Source organism: Oryctolagus cuniculus, chromosome 4 (assembly GCF_051225735.1).
Source record: "Oryctolagus cuniculus isolate XC-2025 breed Fujian yellow rabbit chromosome 4, ASM5122573v1, whole genome shotgun sequence".
Classification (NCBI taxonomy): domain Eukaryota; kingdom Metazoa; phylum Chordata; class Mammalia; order Lagomorpha; family Leporidae; genus Oryctolagus; species Oryctolagus cuniculus.
Window position 1 is genome coordinate 165,604,926 of NC_142870.1, and position 23,282 is coordinate 165,628,207.

Below are 23,282 nucleotides of genomic sequence, written 5' to 3' on the forward strand. Positions count from 1 at the left end.
TACATGAGGAGTAAGTGCACAGTGACTCCTGTTGTTGACTTTACAAATTGACACTCCTGTTTATGGCATCAGTAATCTCCCTATGCACCAGTCATGAGTTTCCAAGGCTATGGAAGCCCCTTGAGTTCTCCAACTCTTATCTTGTTCAGACAAGGTCATAGTCAAAGTGGAGGTTCTCTCCTCCCTTCAGAGAAAGGTACCTCCTTCTTTGAAGACCTGTTCTTTCCACTGGGATCTCACTCACAGAGATCTTTCATTTAGGGTTTTTTTTTTTTTTTTTTTTTTTTTTGCCAGAGTGTCTTGGCTTTCCATGCCTGAAATACTCTCATGGGCTTTTCAGCCAGATCGGAATGCCTTTAGGGCTGATTCTGAGGCCAGAGTGCTGTTTAGGACATCCACCATTCTATGAGTCTGCTGAGTATCTCGCTTCCCATGTTGGATCACTCTCCCCTTTATTTATTCTATCTGTTAGTATTAGCAGGTACTAGACTTGTTTATGTGCTCCCTTTGACTCTTAGTCTTTTCATTATGATCAATTGTGAACTGAAATTGATCACTGGGACTAGTGAGATGGCATTGGTACATGCCACCTTGAGATGGCATTGGTACATGCCACCTTGATAGGATTAAATTGGAGTCCCCTGGTATGTTTCTAACTCTACCATTTGGGGCAAGTCAGCTTGAGCATGTCCCAAATTGTACATCTCTTCCCTCTCTTATTCCTACTCTTATGTTTAACAGGGATCACATTTCAGTTAAATTTCAACACTTAAGAATAACTGTGTATTAATTACAGAATTAAACCAGTCATATTAAGTAGAACAGACAAAAAAAAAAAACTACTAAGAGGGATAATGTATTAAGTTGTTCATTGCCTTACCATTTTCTTTGGTCAGACAACAGTTGCAGCATAACAGTCACTGCAGACTTGGTTGTGGCCCATGGTAGCATGTCTGGACATCTTCAGCTTTCAATGCTTCAGTCCATGCACCACTGAAGGATGTTTGACAAGGGATTATGAATGCTATTTGTTGTTTTAAAACCTTCTGATAACATCTTCTATTGAAACTGAAAAAGATTTGACATCAAGATTAGCAGGATGGGTGCCAGAAGCTTTAAGGAGAACCTCATAGATACTAGCGGAACATCCTCTTAAGAAAAACCGCATCACCAGTGCGCTTGTTCAGAGAATGCTGTTTGTACAGAAAATGTGGGTAGTGCCATCTATCACGCTAAAAAGAGATCCAGAAAATTCAGACTCCAAATGTGATCGTGTTACCAGTATCTTTACTTCATTTATGTTTCTTTTTATGATTAAACAGAAGTGACGTCAAAGCAAATCTGACAGAATTCTTTCAATGAGTAACTTCTTAGTGATAATAAAATCTTGAATCTTCTTTTAATTGGAAGGTTTTAAATGCTTTTATAGAATATATAACATACGATTCTCTAGACAATTAGTAATTAGTGGTTTGATCCCTTAGAGAAAATGCAGAACATAGAACATAGAACATATGATATAACATAGGATGTATATGATACAATTAATAGCACCTTAGAGTAGTGATGGAAAGTGGGAAGTGTCATATGCCTGGGAAGTGGATATTATTAAAACTTTGGGTTTTTTTTTCTTATAAAGGTACATTCTGTTTGTGTTTACTGCCCATTAAGGTATAAGGATTAGAGAATTTAGGGCTAAATAGAAAATAACAGTAAGTCATAAATTGTTTCTTTTTAAATCTCTGATACCCAGCTCTGAGTTTTTTGTTTTGTTTATTTGTTTCTTTGGGCTTGTCTTTTAGTTATAGGGGAAAATGCAATCCAACCAAACTGAGACCTAGACTTATTTGCCTTTAATTATAAGATCTTATTGTTCCAATTTTGCTAAATAATATTTCATGAAGTATGTTAGAGACATAACTTAGCCCATATTTGACTAACTCTTGTGATCTACTTTAAAGATTTAAAAGAAAGTGATAAGATTCAAGAAGAAAAGTTTAGTGTAAATCAAGAGGGTACCCTCATTATTTATATCCTTTTTATCACCTTAACATTTAATTCTCATAAACCTTATTCTTTATTTAAATGAACATACACACTTATAATGAGAAATAACACTTTTTGATAGCGGCCTTGTTATGATCATTTGTTATCTACATTTCTAAATGTGTTCCATCAGAAAAAAGGTATTAGGCCCTGGTACAACGCCATCTTAGGCGTTCTCTATTTGAAATAATTGAATTTGAACCAGAGTATCAGTTTCCTTAGCTTATAAATTCTACAGTTGACTGAGAACTACAAATAAAATTTTCCTTCAAGAGATCAGACATGTGGGAGGGGGAATGGCACTGTTTCTATTACAGGGATTGTTAGAAGCACTTTGTGCAAGCAGCTCTTCACATTTCTCTCACAGTAGAGTTCCTTACATACAAATCAGTTGACTGAACCCAACCACGCACTTGCTAGCAGCAGTAATCTTTTCTTCCACCTTTGAATCCACAGTACTAGGACTTTGTCTAGCGTATGACCTATTGCTCAGTGGTCAATAAAGTATAGAGGATGGGATACAAACTACATAAGGTTAAGGACCTAGTAGTCTGCCCTCTTCTTTTACGCAGTGGATATACAGTGAATATCCTAAGTGAATACATTAATGAAGAAAAAAAAAAAAGGTTGTTGAACTTTCTTCCAAAATATGAGCATTTGTGAAGCAAATGACAATATGCAAGAGAACCAGTTTCAGCTGTATTTGTACACCTGACCTTTGAGGAGCTGCCAAGTCACTCTTCCCACTGCGGACCTCCCTTCAAAGCCCTCCTGTCTTGCTCAGCTGCAGGCAGAGCTGGCAGACAGGAAGCAAGGCACGTCCCCCTGACCTTGCTTCCCACACACTCCACACCAGCTGCAGGCCTGGGACAAGCAGGTTTTCCAATAGCTCTGCCCATCAGGTTCATTTGTTTAAACCGATCTTTGGATAACACATGCATATCACTTAAAAAAAAACTCCAACTGATTCTTTATTATTATTGTATCTCTGACCAGCTCTGTCCTGAAGGTAAGATTCCCGACAATGGAATGACATAAAATAAAATGTAATGGACAGGACTTTTTCTGTTAAGTATTTATATTTTTAAGACTGCAGATTTTAGTGATTGAAAATCCTTGTTTAGATCCATGTTTCTGACTATAGATGAATATAGCTGAAATTCTCACTAAATTATTAATTCAGGAGCCGAATATGAGTTTTTTTCTCCATGACATCAGAGACCTGGAATAGAAGGCAGGGTCTTGAATCTCTTAACTTGGAGCAGGGTATTATTTTATAGAGGGTAAAATTTATTTTTAAAACCGTGGCCCCTGACTCTGCACTCTTGTACTTCTATAATTTTGCTTCTTTTCTATCAGTTTCCATGACCGAACTGCTGCCTTTTGTATGTGTTTTTCTCTCTCTCTTCAGGCCTTAAGATTTTTCTTTTATCTTGGCGGCTCAACAATGTGAATTTTAAAAAGACTTATATTCCAAAGGTTTGAGGAGCTGATTATTTTAAGATAGAAGGGGGTTAGAAAAGGTAACCATTTATATGGAACACAGCTATGTAAATTTATTTTAGCCTTGTAAAAAAATAATGTCATTTTAGGGTAGTCTCTGGAAGGTAATCACATATCAACTCCTGTCAATAACGTGATGGGGTCAGTTATCCTACCAGATGTTTCTGTAGATTACTGCCAGTGAAGAAAGCACTCCCATTTCTTAATAGATTCCTCAGATAACAACATGCATTATGGGAACACACAAACAGGATCTATCCTAGTCAAAAATCGAATGAGTTGGAATTGAAACAAAAGAAAAAATGAGGGAAAATTACTGACAGCCAAATTATTTTTGCCTTTTCTTTCTTTCCCTCCTTTTTCCTTTTCATGACACAGAGAGCTACAGAAGAAACACTCAAAGACTAAGTTTAGGAAGTCAAGGCTGAAGGAACAAAAGGAGATTTTTCTGTGGCAATAAAAAGGACAAGTAGGGGGGAAAGACTGTAGCTAAATTTAGACTGTAGCAGAATTATGCTAGACAATAAAATTAAACATTCAGGTAAAGTAGGCAAGGAAAAGTCAAAGTCACTTCTATTTTTCCATGCTTGTTGTCCTAGTCAATAAAGAAGAAATTAGGCATAGATTTTACTCTCACAAAAATACTATGAACTAAACATCATTATATCCATCGTTCCACATGATGGTACTTGGGCTCAGAACGTTAAGTAGCTCGTCCAAATTCTTGCAACTTTTAAGTAGCATTAATGAACTGGGAACCTGAATCTGTTACTCCAAACAGAAGATGCTAAACAGAGTTGGAGAATGCATAAAAGAACTTGAGAGGTTGAATTACCAAACAAGAAATGTTTAAATAATAAGGAAGTGATGATGATGATGATGACTTCCATAATTAACAGCTTGGAATGGAGAAGAAGGGATAAAAAGAGCATGAGCTAGGGGTTTGATTCCACAAATGACAAACCAAATAAATGTAATTCTGTGTTTTTCACATGTGACGTTCTTCCCACAATTGTTCTGTAGTGGGAAAATTATACATTGAACATATGTACTCGCTGGCTTTGTAAGTCCTGGTACATTGGTGGGAAAGAAGAATCCTGTTGTATTGAGACTGAGTAATAAGGCGAGATGCTCCACTCATCAGTCCGTTCAGGTCTCATTCAGAGCTCATCTCCACCACTTAACTTGTCAATTCTTGGGGCTTCAGTTTCCTCTTTTATAGTAGGCAATTGGATGAGAGAAGCTTTAGAATTTTTTTCTCTCCATCCTTAATCTGTAGTTCTGTGTTTCTTGACCAGTGGCATACAGTTATGAACCTTGGCATAATTATGTGGTATACAATTAGGAACCTTGGCAATATTATGATTTTGCCTGTCAGTGTGACTGCTTTTCTTTTAGTTGATGATATTTGTTTCCTCAGACTCTTTGTTTAGTTTTTGGCTTGTGCATAAACTGTGGATTATTTGTGGCCTTGAACTATGTATACACTCTCTATGCCATAATTTACTCATCTTTCAGATGGAGATAACATAGTCATTAATACAATTATCTACCAACTCTACCTGCTACCTGCTAGAGTTGGTAGAGAGTTGAGATGATTAATGAAGTTCATAATATGAGGCTACTTATAATTTCTCAATAAAGGATCACTCCTCTTACTTTGCCATACTGATTACTTTTTCCATATTGATTACTTGTTTTTCTGAGCACAGAAGCTTAATGTACTCAGAAATTAAATGCAGCATCATTTATTATATCTTCTAGAAAAGATGTATTCCTTTCTGTGGCTTCAAAAATTGGAGACAGAGGTATAATTTCCCTAGAAATGTGGCTCTATATTTCTCATTCCCTGCATACTAACTTGAATGAACAGGTATTTTAGTTGTGTTTTGATTAAGCCATTTATACATGCAAATCTAATGCTAGTTTAAAGGAAGACTAATACCTAGGTAGCACTTTGGTCATTAATTCAAAAATATACTAATTTAAACAAGTTAACTAGACAAATATAAGCATTAGCGTCACTGTACTAATGTCACTACCTGCAATGCTTTTGCTAATAACCAGGGGCCTATCCCTTTGATATTTTTGTTAAACTAAATCTTTGCATTGCTATTAAGTGTGTTTCATCTACAAATCTTCTCTGTCCTATAACCATTAAATTTACTATTTTCAAAAACCATGGCATAAGAATCACCTAGGGAGCTACATGAGCTTGAAACTCCTATAGAATTCAAATATAGTAGCTACTCAATGATTGTCAAATTAATCAAATATTAACTGAACAAATGAATATTGGAATATCACCTTATCTGTGTGCATACTTTTGAGGTAATGACTTAATTAATGTCACTTTTTACTCCTTGAAAATAGCTCAGTAGAAATATTTTGGAACATAAGGGACGATGAATGGACTTGTGGAACCTACATATCATCCTTGGTTAATCCTGATTCCTGCAGGCCTATATTCCTGAAATTTCGTACTTTCTCCTTCTGGTGATGGTAAACCCATGGCATTTAACTATCACTTAAATATGCGGTAAAGCAGATATGAAATAATTTCATTTCATTGTCATATAACAAAATTCTTTCCCTCTTCTATTGTTTCCTCTTTCTAGTATTTTCACCAGCATTTTGTTTAGAATACCAGTCAGACTCCAGTCACCATTCCACATAATTTAATCATCTCACTATGTTTTACAAGATAGAATTTGTAATAGGTAAGAAATGAAACTCACATTCTTTCACATTATGCATCTCAAACTCATAGAATTGGCTTCCATGAGTTTGATTATAGTGCATTAATTTTCCTATGCCTTGGAGTTAATAGCTAACAACGAATGAATGAATTGGATATAAATCAATGGAAGCCAGAATTAGGTTATTATGGATGTATAGTAACATGTAAACAACTTGTTGAAAGCAATTGAATCTCAGATTATTAAACCTGTAAGTTGGTTGAAAATTAAAAGGGCTAGTCATTCCTAGTATATAAAGCCAAATGCTGATACTGTTTCAGAAACTAATTTTCTTTTTATTTGCTGAAAAATTTGGTGAGAATTTTTTTAAATGTATACCAAAACAAAAGCTCATTTTGGATAATTCTAATGCTTCTCTATAACTATAATAACTTTTGGGCATACTTTCTCTTCAGAATGTTAAGTAAGTATTTGAAACAGAGATTTTGTATCTATCTTTTTCATTTTTAGTCTATTGCTAGCAATATTCCATTTCATTAAGGACTATTAGAAAACATTCCAATTACTGCATACCACTCTGTCATACGAATGTCCCAGGCTTTATTTGCTGTCCCTTATTATTATATATTTAGGTCCCCCTTTTTGTTCTAACAAGGATATCTCATACATGCATTGTTCGGCATGCTTCTGATTATTCAATATATCAGATTATGAAATGTGGAAATCCTGGGTCATATTGTCTAATTTCTTTTTAGAAAGAAAAGTTTTCTCAATGTATATCTTTGTCAGCACTCAACTTTCCATAGAATCATCAAGTTAGAGCAGGTACAAAATAGTAACTTTTTCATCCATTCTCTTTGGTTTGACTAGTAACAATTTGTACTAACTGTAAGTTTTCGATTTCCCTTCAATATGTTTTTTCAAGAGATAGGACTGGGGAATATGGAATATGGTGGGGTCTTTCATGGAAAAATCCGCTCTACTTATGCCTTGCATGGGCTATAAATATCACCAGATCAGAAATGGAGTTACTGAAAAACTTGGGACATTCAAACAAAATTAATCACCTGACCCTTATAATGACTGGAGGAATTAAGGGGAAACAAAACCAAGAAATTATGAAGATAAGAATGAATCTCTGCAATAAATATCTTAAAAGTTCAATCTGTTTGCGATCATTAGAAAGCAGAGTATAGTGGTTAGGACTATAGGTTCTTGAATTTGTTGTTCCTGAGTTAGAAATCGCAGCTCTTCCATTTGTGCGCATGTTTTTGTTTTTTTGTTGTTTTGTTTTTTTTTTTACCAAGTTAATATTCTTAACTGTCAAATGAAAATAACAAGAACATTTCACAGGATTGTTTTGGCTGTGAAATGACATTTTAAAAATTCATGTCATATATCCTTGAATAAAAAAAGGCATATAATAAAGGGTAGGATAATTAATAATAGTAAAGGTTGTTAATAAATTATGATGATTGTTATCACGCAGACTGACCAAAAAGCAAGCTCAATAGTAAGATTTCTAAACTTTTTTTTCCAAAGAGAAAATTCCATGAAGATATTCCCCTAAAAATACCACCAGCCTCATGCCACCAACTCTCTACCTGGCTAGATTGCCTGAAATTCTACCTTAAAATATTTGTTTATTTTTTTTATTTTTATTTTATTTATTTATTTATTTACAGGCAGAGTGGACAGTGAGAGAGACAGAGAGAAAGGTCTTCCTTTGCCATTGGTTCACCCTCCAATGGCCGCCGCTGTTGGTGCGCTGCGACTGGCGCACCATGCTGAACCAAAGCCAGAAGCCAGGTGCTTCCTCCTGATCTCCCATGTGGGTGCAGGGCCCAAGCACTTGGGCCATCCTTCACTGCACTCCTGGGCCACAGCAGAGAGCTGGCCTGGAAGAGGGGCAACCAGGACAGAATCCGGCGCCCTGACCAGGACTAGAATCTGGTGTAGTGGCACCGCTAGGCGGAGGACTAGCCTATTGAGCTGTGGTGCCAGCCTCGTTTACTTTATTTTAAACATTTTATATTTTAAAATGGAAAAATATGGAAATATGTGTCTCACTTATTTTAAAACCAACCATTTATAATTCAATGTGAATTTGTTGATCAGATTCTGATTGTAAAGAAATAATAAAACATTTAATAATAATAATAATGAGAAACTTGAAGGCTCTGCTTGCCTGAATAATTATATTATCTTAGGTATTTCTGATTTGGGAAAGTGACATAACAATGAGAGAAATGAAGAAGAATGATTAAGAGGGAAAAATTATGTTAGAATGGGGTATTTGTCAGTTAAGGACTGAATATAGTGAATGTGTTTGGCAAAATGATTTACAGAGGAAACTGTATGCAATGTGTTATGTATTCAATGGGTAGGAATAAACTTGGTCTTTCAAATCACTGGACCAGACGATCAGATATTATTTGGACACTGACAAGATTTCTGCAGTGAGGTGGTGCTCTTACCCAAGCTCAAGAAAATGAATCTGACTTCCAGTTTCTTCTGGACATGTTCGATTCTCATCCATCATCCTGGGCTTCCTCCTCTTGATAATGCTGTTTTAATAACAACAGCCACACAGAAGCATGCATTAGGGCCTGAGTAATGTGTGACCTGGGAAACATTGGAAGGTAATTATATTATAATCAAACGGTGAGACCAGGAGTGTGTGAAGTTTGATTGGAATAAAAAAAATTATCATGAGACAGCAAGGCCCAGAACTTCTTGCTGACAAGTTGTCTTTCCCCTTTGCATTATCCATGTCAATGAAAACGAATTAGGTGGACTCACTGTGACTCCTTCACTTTGCTTCACCTGCCCTACTGGGGTTGCTGCTCAGAATCCCTGCACTGGAGGCAGACAGCTCCTTCTCCCAGGGGTTTGTGTGGACTGGCCTAGGATTTGGATGCCAGATTTTTGCTTTTGGCCATGTGGTACCTTGTGTTTCCCGTTGACTTGCAATCACTCTGGAAGAAATGACACATCCAATGGGCTAATGCTTTCAGAAGCGGGTACCATGACTAAAGTGTCTCCAGCGGATGGATAGAACAGGAGGGCTTTTCTGTATTTCACAGAGAGCTGGGCACTTCCCTGGGCTCTAAGGATATCATTTTACTGTCTTAGGGATACACAGTTCAACACTTACTGAAAGATTACATTTGCTGAATATTCAAATACCTAGTTAGACTCACTGCCTATTATTTGTATGGGGGGGGTGGGGGAAAACAGAGCAAAGAATTGTTCTTTGAGGAATGAGGTCACAATTTTATTTTTTATAGCTGCAACTGTCTGGCCTGCACCATCATCCATTGCCTTGCTTTTCTTTTCTTTTCTTTTCTTTTCTTTCTTTTTTTTTTTTTTTTTTTTTTTTTTTTTTTTTTTTTTTTTTTGACAGAGTGGACAGTGAGAGAGACAGAGAGAAAGGTCTTCCTTTGGCCCCTGGTTCACTCTCCAATGGCCACTGCGGCCGGCGCACCACGCGGATCCGAAGCCAGGAGCCAGGTACTTATCCTGGTCTCCCATGGGGTGCAGGGCCCAAGCACTTGGGCCATCCTCCACTGCACTCCCTGGCCACAGCAGAGAGCTGGCCTGGAAGAGGGGCAACCGGGACAGAATGCGGCGCCCCGACCAGGACTAGAACCCCGTGTGCAGAGGATTAGCCTATTGAGCTGTGGCACCGGCCACAGTTTGGTCTTCTACGAGGCTGATCCTAGTCCAATGGCCTCCATTTTCCCCCGTAAATAATTATGATCTGACTAATCCAACCACTATTGTTCAGATATCTTCCTCCAATGACACATTTGGAAGTTTGTAACTAAAAATTTCAATATTTAATATAATTAGAAAGCCCTATCGTTAAACTGCCTGCCTCTTGCTGATCTAAGAATAGATCATTGTACTTTCACAGTCACTTCTCCAACCCTCCATTTCCCCTCGTCCCTCAGAACACTCGCCATGAGCTGCTTCATTCCTGATTTGCACTTTCACTAGAAGAGGGATCTCTAGAGAAATTGAATTCAAATAATTCATTTTCTTTGCTTATAGAGGAGAGTTGATAGGAAGAAAGTTGAAATGACAAAAATGAGATTTTAAATCTCTTCTATAAATTTCACTTATCCCATGCATGTTTATCGATTGTCTACTGTGTAATTGGCATAGTATGGGATAGCAAGAGCAGAAAGCATGGTCCCTGCCCTCCAAGAGATTTTGATCTCAAAAAGGAGAAGTTCTATACACAAATTATGCTACCATAAATCCCCTATTGAGAAGGTCTGGTACAAATAAATACATACACATTAAAAAACAGCTTCAGTATCAAGAAGGTATGTATTGTATAAACAGAATACAAATAAATAGTGGAAGAATTCAATTTAAAAAGTGGTAAGTTTAGAGGGTGTGTGATCAAGAAAAGATTTACTGAAGAGCTAACATTTGTCACAAGTCGGATCTGTAAGAATATAATGCCGTGGTTATTTTAAACCCTGAAACTATTTTATATTTACAAAATTGGAAAGAACAGGAAAGCCTAAGAAGAAAAAATGTCAAAATTACTTACAATCCCACCACCACGTGAGATAGCCATTGTTGGTTTATTACAGTGTATTTTTTAAGCTTTTTCTTTCTTTCATCCATAATTGTGATTGTGCCTATATTGCATTGATCAAGGTCCTGAAAGGATACAGATGACAAGGTCCCACTATATGTGTAGGTAGGACATAGGGGAAACACAGGGGTTTTGGAGTACCCAGGGCTAGTAATAGTCAAGGAGTTGTTACCAACCCTAAGTCTGTGGATGAAGGAATAATGAGAGGGTGTGGTTGCTGGAACCCAAAGGAAAGTAAGGAGAGAAAAAGACACCATGAGAGAAGCAGTGACTTTCATTCAAGATATTTATTTGGCCAGCCCAAGAAAACTTGCAAGGAGAGGATCAAGAGAATATGCATTCTGATGTCTTCCTGTCCCCCTTGTTTCAGATCTCATGCAAGGGTTTCCCATTGGCCAAACCCCACTGGAAAACAAAGATTAAGAGGGCCTATTTAGTAATGGGTACAGATCAGTTTCCTGGGGCAGAGAGCAAGATGGAGAAAGGTCAGGAATAAATCTGGATGGGCCAATCAGCATATCCTCAAAAATTAGATCACTCCATACAGACAGTTTTGTAATTTTACATCATAATTCTTATATTTTTATTATGTACTCTCCTATGATGTTGTTTTTAAACATCATTTTTATCTCCCAGAACTATTGACTATAAATTAGTCAGTGAGTAATCCATCATGTAATAATTAGCACATTTCTTCTTTTTCCACTCTTTAAATGAATGCTATATATGTGTATATTTTTCTTTGTTTAATTATGTATTCAGCCCTGTGTATGAATTTTCTTCTTTTCTTGTTATGGGAAAGAGCACATTTTACTGGGAAGCAGAGTGAGCAGTGACCAAAGGACACCTCTCACTCAAAAAGACACACAGGGTGTTTGGCAATAAGAATCAGCTGGAACATGGGTTCCTTCCAACAGCTTCTCCGTCCACACCCCCGTTGAGGGTAGAGAAAACTCCAGACATCATCCTAAAGGCAGCTGTGGCCCAGTGGAGATGGAACCCCTCAGGGTTGCCTTCTTTCTCTTTCTTTATTTTTCAATAAAGAACACTTTAGATTTTTTGGAAGTCTTCATTCATTGTTTTCATTCTGTGTTCTCCCAAGGCCATCAGACCAGCTGCTGTATAGGATGCCTTGATGTCAGCACCAGAGAGGCCATCCTTAGCCATGATGAAGTAGTCCAGGGTTACATCATCAACCAGCATCATCCTGCTCTGTGAATCTGAAAGAGGTGCATCTTAGTCTTTTCATCTGGCAGAGGGACCTTGATCTTCCTGTTGTTGTGGCCTGGTCTCATCAGTGCTGGATCCAAAGCTTCTACTCGATTGTGGCCATAATGACTTTCACGTCTCCTCTTGAATCAAATCCGTTCAGCTGGTCCAAGCATTGATTGCTGAATTTCTCTCCCACCACCAGAATTTGAGTCATATCTTTTTTGTCCCAATAGCATCAATTTAATCAATAAACACGTTGGATGGTGCATGTTCTTCAGCAATGTGAAACAATTCCGCTACAAGCTTGTGCCCATTGCCTAGGTACTTCTGAATACAAAGCCAAGAAAGTGGCAGAGTTTTAGTTTGCCCCTGTTTAACCAACAGGGATTTACCTGTGTCTTGTGGACCATAGAGAATGACCCCCGTGGGGGCTTTATTCCCATCTGTTCATAATGTTATGGCTGGATGAGAGAAAGCTCCAGAGATTTCTTAATTTCCTGGATTTGATTGTCTAAATGCCCACCCCCCCCATATTAGCATAGATCTCTACCTTCATGACTGTGACCAGAGATCCATGTCATCCATCAGCACTCCTGTCACAGTGTGCATCTTGTGGTCGAGCAGGACAAATCAGCCTGTTTCCAGCAGATCCTTTTCTGGAAAGGAAAGGGTGCCGATGCAGTATTCTGATCTATGGATCTCAACATGATGGTGGGGTTGTCATTGATGATCTCCTCCAAGGTTCCTACTGACATTGGGGTCTCTCTCAGATCATTCACCTTTGCTGTTGCCTCCCTCTGATTTTCTTCTAATGGTTTCATTTGTTCCTGATTTCTAATGAATTCTTCCTCTGTGAGGAGATAGTCTTTCATTCTAACGTCAATAATTTTAGCCAGTACTGAGTGTGGGTGTCCCCAATGGCAGTTTGCTGGCAGGTCTTTTTGTTTTCTTCTTCTTTTTCCCCACTCTGCTTGATACAGGAGGTTCATATTCCCTTTTTTTTTTTTTTTTTTTTTTTTTGGCCTTGTCATCCTTCTTGCCACCTGCAGGACCATGACCACCACTCTTTGACCCATCTTGACTTGGCCACTCAAACCACCACTCCCAGAAGTCCATTTTCATTTTCTTAAGCTCAATCCAAAACACGGATTGTTTTGTCAAAATGTATACTTATATTTCAGGCTTTTTATGTACATTAACAAATAATCTTCCCAAGTATTATACCAGGTGGTGTTAAAGTGGACCTCCAATAAGCTAGATTTTGATACTTGGAGATGGATGACTCTTGATAGATAGAAATTGGGAAGGACTTCCAAGCAGGCACTAGGAAAATCAGAATGGAACTGAAAAGGTACATGTTATGTTCTATAAGCATAATGTCTAGTTTGACCTTAATACAATTAATTATGGGACCTGGTATTTCATTCCCTCTCACAGCATGTGAAAGTCCCAGTATTAGGATGGACAGACTGTTACAGAAGACAGGCTGGCACAGGCTAACTTCAGAAATAATAACTTGGCAATCTGTAAGTAGGGTAAAGATTAGAACTCTTAAGATGGGGACAAGTATCTGGTAGCTCTTTTGCCATAATGAGGTTGCTGGATAGAGAAGCTACGTGGTAATGGGCTGGGTTGAGAGATGGACAGAGATAAATCAGACCCTCTTACTTGCTGATATCCTAGGTCAAACTATATCTGAAGTTAGATTTCCCCTTGGACTTCATAGTTGCAGAGATAATCATTTTCATTTTTCAGCTCCAGTTAGTTTGATTTGGGGGTCTCTGTCATTTGTATGTAAAATTAAGCTGACTAATACATACACTTGGATCAGCAGTTTATTTTTCATGGAATGTGAGATCATAGTTCACTCTTAATTCTTCCCAGTTCCCATGATGGGACTAAAAATTAAATTTCATGCTATTCAACAGAATTTGAGAACCAATAAGCTAGGCTATGCTGAAGATCAACACAGCACCTCTTTGGACTTGTGGGCATAATTTTGTACATTTATGTAACAGAAACATCATCAGAAAGCCCTCTCATCACTGAAATATTTCACTTTAAAATAAATGTATATAAAGTAAGTATGTGAGAAATCTAGTGAAATCTCTCCATTTCATTAAAATAGAATCTCCTGAGAAGACAGAAATATGCATTTGTTGGACATTTTTAAAGTTAGGATTGTCTGGCTCAGTGTACAATAAACCAATTGTGTTTCTCTGTCGTGTTCTCACTCAGGATAAAAGCCACACATATAACTGCCAGGCTCGGTCCACTCACTGTAGACTGATTTTCTCATGCTTTCATCTCAGCAGTTGTCAATGTCACAAATAGGCAGGCTTTGAAGTCAGAGGGAGAGGATGAGAGCACACAGCTCCTGAACTGCACAGCAACCAGGAATCTTCTTTGGAAACCACAATTTCAGCATCAAATTCCGTTGGGGCGCTGCTTGACGGAGTGAGGGGCATCACTGCCAATTGATATGTGAGACTATTTTCCTCTTTCTCTTTGTCCCCATGTGAATGGAAACCTTGCCCACGTGTATCCTTGGAGGGGAGCCACAGAGAAAGGACAGAGAATCTGTGACCTTGGAGAGGTCCTGCCCCATGTGGCTGGTATTATCAGTCCCTTCCTTTAGTGTGGCTTTGTGGCTTAGCAGAATGGGGTTAGCCAAATGGTACTTGGAATGGAGCAAACATTGGTTTCTGTCTTCTTGCCATCTGCACTTGCTGTTCCATCTACATCCTGCTCTTGCCATTGAGACATCAACAGAGGCTTTGCCAGACAGTTGAGTGACTCATAGATTACTTTAACTTTTTGTTAAAGGCGCTTAGACAAGTCTTGTGCATTTTTGTCAACTACCTCTGAACTGGGTAGATGGGAACAAAACCTGAACAAAATGGTGTGGAGGCTCCAACAAATGAGTCATCTGAGGCCTTGTGCCTCTCCGCTTGCCCTCTCTCTGTGTTTTATATCACTTTCCATCTTGGAGCAGGAGGAGGTGTGGAGAATTTCTTCTGAAAAGTGCCATTGTTCACACACACGGAGGACTCCATTGCGTGAAATTTAATTCCATAGTTCATAATTTTCTTCCTTTGCCTTCCTGTCTCCTGGCTGTGTGTTTAAGTTTTCCATCTGCCTCTCTTGCTTCTTTCTGTTTCTCTCATTCTCTCTCCTTCCTGTTTTTAAACAGCCTTTCCAAGCTTACCCTCAAACAACCTGACAGAGTTGCTCGCCTCTCTCTCTCACTGTGTATTTATTTCTCGCTTCCCACTTTTGTTTCTGATTTTTTCTGATCCTAAGGCTCTGGACAAGACCTGCCCAGGGTGCTTGTAAAGGTTCTTAGAGGAAAGGATTCGGGAAACTTTAATGGGACACTAATATTCCAAGCTCAGCACGAATGGCCAAGAATCCACAATTCTCCCTGGCCTGAGATGTTTCCAGATCCCTTGTCCATAATACTTCTGGGTCGCAATGTGGAGTTTCCAAATGTGACATTAGTGCTGTCGCATTATTTGCCTACAAAAGCAAATCTGATCCTTTGCTTCTTATAATTATTGAAAAAAAATCATTCATGTGACATTATTGCTCCTTTTGTGTGTGTATGTGTGGACCTTTATTCTAATGCACGGCTTGGAGTGACTCATGTTTCCACAAGAAACATCAGTATACTGACAGTATCATTATCTCACAATAGTTAAGATAGCAGATTCCGCAAACACCCAGCATCCATTCCTTCCCTAACAGAGGCTCGCATTTCTCTGATAGCTGTTTTTTTTTTATTTTTATTTATTTATTTATTTATTTATTTATTTTTGACAGGCAGAGTGGACAGTGAGAGAGAGAGAGACAGAGAGAAAGGTCTTCCTTTGCCGTTGGTTCACCCTCCAATGGCCGCCGCGGCCAGCACGCTGCGGCCGGCGCACCGCGCTGATCCGATGGCAGGAGCCAGGAGCCAGGTGCTTTTCCTGGTCTCCCATGGGGTGCAGGGCCCAAGCACCTGGGCCATCCTCCACTGCACTCCCGGGCCACAGCAGAGAGCTGGCCTGGAAGAGGGGCAACCGGGACAGAATCCGGCGCCCCGACCGGGACTAGAACCCGGTGTGCCGGCGCCGCAAGGCGGAGGATTAGCCTAGTGAGCCGCGGCGCCGGCCTGATAGCTGTTTTAAAAGCTGATATAACTTAAACCTGTGTTGCAAATTATGAGGAAAAGCTATTTTGCTCCCTGTCGCCTAATTTCTAACAAGGCTGAGTGTAATTTATCAGAGTCAATTTCTAAAGGTAGGAAGTATTCAGAAAAAAATGAAGCATTTAGGAATCGAACCCCAGTGTAGAGGAGGTTGCCCGGCAGGCTTCGGAATGACACAGGGCACCTTGTGCCCTGGAGCTGAGTGTGGGTGATAGGACAGTGGAGATGACCCCGCCCAGCCCCACCAGCCTGAACCGTGTGGTCCTTAGAAAGTTCCTGATAGGGTGTGGACCTCATTATAAAATATTATCTTGGAAAAATACTGTCTTAGAAGTTCATGCAAATAAAACAATGCGGGTAAACTGCCTGACACACTTGTGCGTAGCTTCGCATAGATGTCTGTGAGCGAGGCGGGGTCTGAATTGCTCAATATTCTCTCGCACTCTCATAGCTGTCCTGGGACGTAGTCCATTGCATGACCACTGTCATTTTTCAGGAGAGCCAGAGAAAAAAAAAATACAAACTACAGAGACATTAACTCAGCTAGTGATGGAAGTGAAATTCTAACCTGGATATTTAGTCAGGGTGCTGCCTTCTGTGTAACAAGCTATTCTAAGAATGTGTTACTGCTCATTCCTGATTGCCGCCTCCTATACTTTCGTGATTCCCTGCTGTATCTTTCAGTTTCGTGACATGGAATTTGCCATTTTTCCTGAAATGTGACCATTGTCTTAACTTCTGACTTCCTCTTACGGTGCTATTATTCTCTAACAGTTTCTTGGCTCAATCTTCTCCACGTCCAACCCTCCCAGGCTACCATGTATTTAAAATGTTGCATAGTTTATCTTCAGAGTTCCCTTTCCTGAATTTAGAGCTCTTAACTAGAGCTAAATATGCTGCTACAGAATAAACTGCAGGCCACATCAAATACAGACAAATGTGTGCTTGTTTAAAGGTCTTATTTTCTACACCTGCGCCCTCAGCTGGTACGTGAATGGCCTGATGCATTGTACATTGTACTGGCTTCTGTTGCTTGCCCCCGAAGCAGGTAACCCTACCCTAGCAGACCTCCTGCCGAGCAGTAATCTTCCTATCCTGGGACACAAAAAGTAGACAAATTCACTTGGCAGAATGTAATGTGAGGTTCTTTTTTATATTTCAATTTTCATTTGCAAATAGAGCCTGTATGTATCATATATATTAATGGAGTACAAGTTAGAGAGGTTCTTTCAAACAGAATGAGATTCTCTCTGGGCTTGTTCATGGGTCTTATCCGCAGCCACCAGATCCCTATCTTCAGGTTACCAGCCTGGTCCTGCAGGCATTTGAATTTGAGATGTATGATTTTAGCCTTGAGTTTCTGGATACTCAGACAACATAACTTCAAGTATGCTTGGGGCCCCTCGCCTTGCTTCTAACTTTGATTTTACTCCCCTTCCAGCTCATTTTAATTCACTGTCAACCCAGCCTTAGGTCCAAATCGACTCTGATGTCTCCCCATTTCTTACATGATTCTTAATGGTCTATGGTATTCTGTCACCACTGGCTCCTGGTTCCTCAGTGGCCATTGGTCCCTTACTTGAGCCCAGTGCCTCTTGGACTCCACTGCCTTGTGATGAAAAAGCCCATTGTGGCAGTCACCTTGTCTGTTGCTGCTTTAGGCCACCTGCTAACTTAGACTCCAGTGCTGTACTATTATCACTCAAGGATGGTTTCTCCCTGTTAACCTGGTCCCTTTCAAAGCACTGGGACCTTTGAGTCAGTCTGCAGGAGCTGTCTCCTCCTGAGATTCCTCCCAAATGTTGTTCTCACCCTCCTGTGCTTTACAAGGGCTGTTATCAAACCTTAAGGGAACCCCTGTTATTCCCAGACAGCTGTTTATGGGTTGGCATAGAATCACTGTCATTTCTTCTTAAATAGGTTTGCTGTATATTTGGGGGAAATTGGCCAAATGCCTCATACCTAGGCTTTTGGCTAAGCCCCAGAAGATGCAATTCACACAAAAGCAGCAGCTAGTGCAGCCCTTCACTGGCATCCTCAGCTCCCCTGGGGACAGTGTGTAAATTTGATCCAAAAAGAAACTCCGGATTGTTCACACTATTGCTATAATTCTGACTATTAATCCTGAAAGAGAGTGGCCTATAAGTCTTGTTAACTCCCTGGTGTCTACCCTGACATTAGCCACACAATCTCAGAAGATCAATCCCCAGTAAATACAGGATGTTCTCAGTTGACCCTACATGGTACTTAGAAAAGCTGTTTTGCACCAGTGCCCCGAGACAGGTCTTTAATGGCCACCACATCCATTTCAAGCTGCAGACTGTAGGGGTAGATAGAAGTACACATCTGAAAGACAGCTGAAGCTTTTGGCCGACACAGACGCTGCTCTCCTGGAACAGGGCCAGATTGAAGTTGTCTGGATTCTTTGTGAGCCTGCTCGAAACTAACATATTTATTATCAAGGAGGAAAGCTTGCCTGATGTTAGATCACTGATGTTTGCCTTGCAGTGTTTTCTTGCAGAAAATTGCAAGAAAGTGATTGAAACGAGTTTGGCAAGGAAACTACAGAGAAATCCACCATTGCAAGGGCAAAGTCCTGAAAAGATCCTTGTAGATTGGGAAAACCAAGTCTTCTCTTTTTATTCTGTTTTTATGAGATGAATGATGCATACGAAAATATAAATAGTGATGATAGATGAAGGGCCAGTGAGATTTTGTGAGAACTTGAAGCATTCTCTCTGAAAGTTTAAATATTCTTGGTTGTGAAGATGGGAATTTATTTTTAAATGATTATTTGGCCCGATGCTTATAAAATATGTGCATTCTGTTGATACAACACACAAATCTTTTGTGGTGCTTTTGAGAAAACCCCAGACTTTTTGAATCTGAGAACAGATGGAGCTCCACGCTCAACCACGTTTCACAACAGGGCATGTGTTACTATCTGCCTGTCTGTTTTCACTTTGTGTGGGATGTTCTACTCTGTAGTCGGCAGAGTAGTAAACTTCTAGGAGTATATAATGTTTTGAAGTGGGTGTGCTGCACAGTTATAAAAATTAGAGAAACTCGAACCCTGCCATGCCTCTTTCCAGTTACTAATAATTAAGAAACTGTGGTATATTTAAGTATATTTTAAAAGCTGGATTCTGAAGCATTTGGGTCATCGGTAATATACATATGTGTATAGAAACTTGAGGTTGGATGCTTTGAATCCATCAAGATAATAATAACTCATTTATCCTAAAATTTCTCATTCCTATATAACTGACTAAAATTCACTCAATAGTAACTAATTGATAAGACTTGTAGGGCACTGTACATATTGCATATTTTGTACAACTTTATTTGTGCACTTTCCAGTTTGTAGCTTTGAAGTTATTAGGATGAACCTTCACAGATCAATCTCAGAGTACAGATTTTTAAATTATTTTACATTTGAATAGAGAAATAAATTTTCTCCCTTGCTACTTTCCTCCCTCCCTCCCTTCTTCCCCCCGCTTTTTTTTTGTATCTTCAAGTGATATAAACGATAAAGAACCAAGCTCTATGAAAGAAAGGATTGACTTCTGAAGGAAAATTAAGCTGTTTTGTCTCAGTTCCTCATATACCAACTTTGTTACATCAAAACTAAAATTTATTATTGTTGAATAGAGTTAAATTATTTAAAATAAAAAAGGAATGCATGAGGTGGGTGTTTGGCTAGTAATTAAGAAATTCACACCCCACAACAGAGTACTTGAGGTAAAATGCGGGCTGCACTCTGCATTCTAGGGTACTGCTTGTGTACACCCTAGGTCATAGCTCAAGCAGTTGGGTCCTCTCAACAGATGTGAGAGACATGGATTGTGTCCCACATCCCAGTTCCAGCCCACGCTGTGGGCGTTTGGGGAGAAACCAGCAGAAGGCAGCTCTGTCAGTTTCTCACTTCTCTGCTAGAGAGAGAGGGAGAGAGAGACAGAGTGAGAGAGGAGAGGAGAGGAGAGGAGGGGAGAGGAGGGGAGGGGAGAGGAGAGGAGTGGAGAGGAGAGGAGAGGAAGAAAGGAAGAAAGAGAGAGAGAGAAAGAAAGAAAGAGAGAGAGAGGAAGGAAGGAAGGAAGGAAGGAAGGAAGGAGAGAGGAAAGGAAGGAGGGAGGAAGGAAAGAGGGAGGGAGGGAGGGAGGAAGGAAGGAGGGGAGAGAGAGAGAACATTTATATGATTCACTGTAAGTTATTTTGACTAAAAAGTTCCCAGTAATGGAATCATGTAAAGCTATTATATATACACAATTGATTCAAAATAGTTTTAGAATGTATGTTTTCTGTAAAAGTATGCCTCTTGGCTAGTCCTGAAATATTGACTAGACAAAGGACCCCTGGAGATAGCACATTATGAATGTAGGATAAACGACTGTATTTTAAATTGAGTATATGGAAACTCTGGGGGAAATAGCATTTGAAATAGTTACTTCCCCACATATACAGTTTGATAGCTTCAAGGTCTTCATGACTCCCTTGCGTTTCCCATTTCTAAGATTATTAGTCTCTCAGATCAGCCTTCCTACTCATTTTTATCAATACATCTCCAGTTTTCTTTGCATTGTCTGTGAAAGGCTCCAAGATACCAGTTGGAATCTAAAATAGCTTTGTTTCTTTTTCATTGAATTTGTGATACTAGGAAATGGATGGGAAAGATCTGGTAGAGTGTTAACTTTTAGTTCTTAGCCAAATGAATGTTCTTTATAATCATGATTTTCATAACTTGGACAAATTGACTTTTTTGTGTCTCTTTTGAGAAAACTTTTTGTTCTTATACAGTTAATAACCACTTTGATATGTATTACAGAGGATGTCAGTTAAGTATAATGTACAAATGATCACATTCAGGAGTGGCAGACCAGGAGTTAGTTCAGTAACAAAGTTTGTGTGATAAAGAAGAGGAGATGGGTTTATATCAGTGGGTCTTGTAGGTGATCTTTGGGTCAGCAAGCAGTGGGAACATAATCTGGGAACTTGATTAGAAAACAGGTTTAAGGGTCCTTCCCTGATTGATTCTAATGGAAGAGGGACAGAAGCTTGACGATGCCTTCATGCAAATGTTTCTTTGGATAACCTTTAAGTTGTAGAGCACAGACAACCATCTGGTTGACCTACTCGTTAGGTTGTGTGAGATTAGAATAAATCTTGTCAACTTGTGTCCCGCCTTTTGAAGGGGAGACCACCCCATACAGTTATCCTACTTGAAAATAACCCTATTTTAAATAAACTCACGGCTTTCATCATAGTTTACCAAATGTGTCACAACCCACTTGATTTGTAAATTTATTCTATGGCTTAATTAGCCAATTACTCTCATTTTCATAATATAGAAATAATGGAAAATAACTTCTTATTGTCCTCTTGCTTGGCCACTTACAAAACCTTTTTAATAGGTTGTTTGTCTTTTATACTTTATGCTTCTTCATGTAATTCTAGTTTTCTTGCCTAAGTTTATCTTTTCAGGATTTACTTCCCAAATTATATGACTTCATAGAAGTTGCCTTAGTTCTCTGGTTGGAAACCTGTTGAAGCATAGCCCCCCTTTTGCATCAGAATAGAAAATGACAGTCCTTTCGGCACCAAATTTGTTCCTCTTAATCCTCCCCCAAGGTGTACCATTTTGTGCTCCAACTTGTATGGCCTATAAACCTTCAGGAATTTTATTGTCTTTGAACATTATCCAGCAAATCTCCTCTAATTAATTTAATCCCTACAGACATATGCTTGTTGATCAGTATAAATCAGGGCCAAAAATATCAGTCTTGCTTGGAAAGCTTTGCTTTTGGCATAAAGAATCTTAATCTGAGTTGTGTAGAGCTCATGAAGCAGGCATACTTTGGAGGGCTCTTACCCGACTCCAGCCCGATTATAGCAGCAATTGACAAATGCAATAATCTTCATGCATGTGCTCGTCCCTTCGGACTTCCTTCTCCTAACTGCTAACGAAAATTGTTAACATTTTGATATTTGCACAAAAAACGTTAGAATAATCAAAAGGCCACCCATCCTGAGGGTCACTTAATAGAGCTTATTTGCTTAAATCAACTTTCCTTTGAGGGATAGCATGGGCGAATGTTGTTCCTTTGTTGTTATTTTGTTTTGTCTTGTTTTTCTCAGACCTCTGGGCTTAAAAAAAGAATTCTCTGTGTGGGTATAACACAGTTCCATGATTAACAACGTGGTTTGAAAGAAAAGTTTTCCTAATGTGTAAACTCAGTGCCTTCAACTATATCTCAAGATCATTGTCTCTGTCTTGCTTTCTTCATGTCTCAAAGTCTAGCAGTAAATCACCTCTTGGCTTTCCTCTCCCTTCACTAAATTTTCCTGATTTCTTTCATCTTTTTCCATCTATCTTAGTTTTTAGCTTTCCACATTGCCCTTACTTCTTTAGAAATTCTTCATATAAACCAGACATTATTTTGGTTGGATCCTGACAATGCTGACCTGAGTGTATAGATGGATTGTCTAATAATTCCTGGGTATATTTTTATTTTTCTGCCCCAGAGTCACACTACAAAGTCATCCAGCACTATCATGAACCCCCTTTATCCATATTTTGAATATTTGCATGTAGATTAAGATATTTATATTTTTCTAGCCCATTTTATATGTTGGTAGACAAATGGGCATCTTTTATTGATTATTTTAAATTGCAGAATTTGATGATACAGGGTTGCAAATAACAATTTTCTCAGAGAAATTAGAGCAGAGGTTGTTAAGACTTTTTTAAAGGGCCAGGGAACAATATTTCAGTTTTTGTGGGCTGCAAAGTCTCTGCTACCATCACTAAACTCCACTGTTACAGCATAAAAGCAGCCATAGGCAATACATAAATGAATAGGCATAGCTGTATTATCATAGAACTTTTTTATAGTTACTGTATGAAATTTGAGTTCCTGTATTTTTCATGTTGCAAAATATTATTATTCTTTTGATTTTTTCAATCATTTAACAATATCAAAATAATTTTTAGCTTGCAGCCAGTATAAAAACAGGCTGTACA

The 23,282-nt window shown here is 38.9% G+C and overlaps 1 protein-coding gene and 1 pseudogene across 11 annotated transcripts in view; one reads left to right on the forward strand and one right to left on the reverse strand.

Annotated features, from left to right (window-relative positions):
• The window catches only part of RBMS3 (RNA binding motif single stranded interacting protein 3), a 1,620,164-nt gene that overhangs the window by 641,074 nt on the left and 955,808 nt on the right, over positions 1-23,282 (forward strand). The gene's annotated exons all lie outside the window — the stretch shown is intronic.
• On the reverse strand, positions 11,752-14,553 carry LOC100356643 (26S proteasome regulatory subunit 4 pseudogene; annotated as a pseudogene). The gene has a single exon (XR_016232155.1). The product of XR_016232155.1 is annotated as a 26S proteasome regulatory subunit 4 pseudogene (transcript).